General features: G+C 47.2%; 1 long non-coding RNA gene across 1 annotated transcript; it reads left to right on the top strand.

The window, feature by feature from the left end:
* Positions 1-404: 404 nt before the first annotated feature.
* Positions 405-2,030, top strand: LOC139832111 (uncharacterized). The gene is made up of 2 exons (XR_011746696.1): positions 405-495; positions 1,819-2,030. It is a non-coding gene; the product is annotated as an uncharacterized lncRNA (long non-coding RNA).
* Positions 2,031-3,253: the final 1,223 nt, after the last annotated feature.

The raw sequence follows: 3,253 nt of genomic DNA, 5'->3' as shown, positions 1-3,253 counted from the left end.
TAATTGGTAACTCCCAATTAAAAGTGTTATATATCAATTTTGATCAGAAAAATGCAAGGATCATGAATATGCCAACCATTCATCTGTTTGCATCTTGCATCATGTCGCGCGTTGATAGTTTCACCATTCCACCTTACATATATGCGGAGTATTTCGGACACCAACTAGGGTTTCCCCACTCTGCTTAAATCTGAAGTAGATCACCCTTGCCATGCTACTGCTATGCTAATCCACCCTTAACTTTGATGATAGTAAATGCAACTCCAACCCTAACTGTTTGTCCGGGTTCCGACTCCGATTAATTTAGATAAGTTGCACCGCATCATCGTTGCCATGTCATGCATATCATATCATGATCATGCTGATTCTTCTCCGTAGTTGTAAGATTTGCATCCGTTGTGTGTTCCAGCATTTGCTTCTTCATGGATAAGATCACGAAGTGGTGATGTGAGATACGACGAGTTCTTCGACAAGTTCTTCTGCAGCTTTTCACAGGCGAGCCCTCCCTCTTCACCTATTTTATATTTTGCTCTCCCTCGCACTTCTAAACATAGGTTGCGCTTCTTTATCGAGTCACGTGTCCTATTCCACTTGTTTACCATAAAAATCCTATATGTATCATTCCTTACCCATAGCCGTTCCTTGATGTTTGAGCCTTGCGAGTCGTAGGCGTGTTTAGTATCTGTTGTTTATCTCGATCTGTTATCGGGATATGTTGGGTTGTTGGGAGGTTATCACATGCTACATCAGTTGTTGGAGATACACATGCTTTATTTAATTGTTAACAACTAAAATTGTAAGCAGAGACATCTGTGAGCCCCTTTGCGAAAGCATCAGAACTTTGACTCGCTAATGTCCCCTAGGACCCGAGTTCTTGTTATCTGTTCCGAGATTGAGCGCTCTACCCATGCGTGGGGACGATTATTGGGACCCCCCTCACCCATTACCTTTTCTCAAGTCAGTTGAAAAGGGGGCCACAACCTTGGTTTTATTTGGTGCATGCATATTATATACTGTTGCCTTCGGGTGTTTACTTCCTGTTGCCTTCGGGTGTTTACTTCCTGTTGCCTTCAGGTGTTTATATTATGTACTGCACTGCATAATTACTAGATGACTTATCTAGTGCTTGGTCGTTAGTGCCCGCCTATACGCCTACGCAACCTCTGGGTCCGTCTCGGAGTACGGTCGAACTTCATCACAGGTAGCTTAGTTGGGTGCCCCCTAGACTTTCTTGTTGAACTGGGAACGGTCTTGTTGTGAGACATCGCCTTTAAGAAGCGGGTCGAGCATGCGTATGGTTACATTTTGGCAACCCCTGCAGGGTGTACATCTTATCGATAAGCCGTGTCCGCGGTTATGAACGACTTGGAATTGTATAGCTTGATCATAGAACAACTTACACCGTTATCTTGTTGCTAATAATTTGTTAATAACTTGCGTAGTAATATAGCATTACTACAACCGATACCTAATAAAACTTGTCTACCGTTGAGTGCCTTTTACATTGCCTATTCGCAATTGTCGGAGGGGATATGTGTATTTGGCAGGGTTATGTTTGTGTAGTATTTATCTGTTACCTTGTGCGCTCTCTTATATTCTCTGATTAGACATATGTTGTAGCGTGTCTCTATTGGTTATAGTTTTGCTGCCGCTAAACCTACAATATAGCCCCATGTGATATATTCGCCCGGCGAGCATGGCCATTTCTAGTCTCGCTAAGTACGTGCCGGAGTTCGTTCCTTGGTACTTACCCTCGCCTTTTCTCTTTCTTTTTTGTTTCCTCCCTTTTGTCAGCAACCAATGGTCCGACTTCGATAGGTACAAGATGACGACGTTAGCAAGGTTACCCTTCCGGCTTGGCCTGGGCAGGGTTATGGACGCCACTGGTTATCTGCAGGACTCTTAGTCCAATTTGTATCTTGTTCGTACTCGGACGTATTCGATCTTCTGTATGATTTGGATCTTTGTATTGTATATTTGTATGTTGACTCGTTGGAGTCGTTGTTGTAATATATGTATCTTGTGGGCTCTATTGTAATCCTGTTGTAATGTTACCGCTCGTGTTAATTCCTCTGGCATCACGTGTGTGATTCGTCGCGCACGTCGTGTCGGAGGGCGTCTCTGAATCGATATCATGCGGATTTCGGCGGATCGCTGGAATCCTCATGGTACCGGTTTGGGGGCGTCACATTTACCCCTTCTGCTTCTTCGGCCGCACGTCCGTGACCGCCACCGCGAGTATCACCGTTGTCTGCTCCAAGTCGTCATCGAGCAGCTCGTCCAAATCGGAGTCGTCGGAGGAGGATGAATCCTCCAACAAAAACAATGCACATGGATCCATCTGCAAGGCGCAACAACCGCGGGGAATCATGAGAACGCCGGCGGTGGATCCGCGGCTATGAGGAGCTTGGGGAAGAAGACATATCGGCCGACGGTGAGGTGTTCGTGGTGGTGAAGATTCCGGCCGATTAGTCGGGGATTCGCGTGCGCCGGTGGGCGGAACAGACACGGCGGGGCGGCGTGCGTGCTCCTGCCTGTCGGAATCGGAGGGGGTGACTGTGATAGGCCGGATTCTGCGGCGGCGCGCGGCGGCGGCGGCGGTTGGTGGGAGGAAGAGTAAAGAGGAACGGATGAAACGTCCTTCGCGCCAAAGGGGGGAAAGGGGGGTCGCGCTCGCACACCCTCTCCAACCCAAGAAGTTGGGGTTTCCGCGGCGTGAATCGGGATAGCCCAATTTTTTTGATATGGAGGTCCGATGCGGTTTCTGAATGATCCCTTTTTCCCCTCCAAACCGGAAATCGGCGGTTATTATGTGGATGGAAGTTAGATGGGAGGTCTTCTGGAGATGCTCTTACGTCCCTGCGAACAACTTGCTTAGTTTGCGTCTGGCCACTAAGTTTGGATGTAAACCTATCTTTTTTTTAGATAAAAGGCAGCATAGTGCCTGACTTTAAATTAATAAAGCCCGTAGGTTCGGAACAAGGTTTAACGATTACATGCTGCGGCATACATCTTAGCCAACAATAAAACATAGAAGCAACTAGGGTGAGAATCTAAGGAGCATGAGGGAGAAAGGCCATCCCCTCGCTGGCTGCCAGGTCCACTCCTAGTCGTCACTTGCCACCACCTCCGCGTGCATACATTTTAGCTGGTTTATCAGCTCCCGGATGCTTGCCCTATCTTGTAGTTTTGCTGATGACGACCATAGCTGTAGTAAGATAATAGTTTTGTATAAAATCTCCGCCGGTTGTCG

This window comes from Lolium perenne, chromosome 6 (genome assembly GCF_019359855.2).
Source record: "Lolium perenne isolate Kyuss_39 chromosome 6, Kyuss_2.0, whole genome shotgun sequence".
NCBI lineage: Eukaryota > Viridiplantae > Streptophyta > Magnoliopsida > Poales > Poaceae > Lolium > Lolium perenne.
Note: the sequence above shows the minus strand (reverse complement) of the source record. Positions and strands in the feature narration are given on the sequence as shown.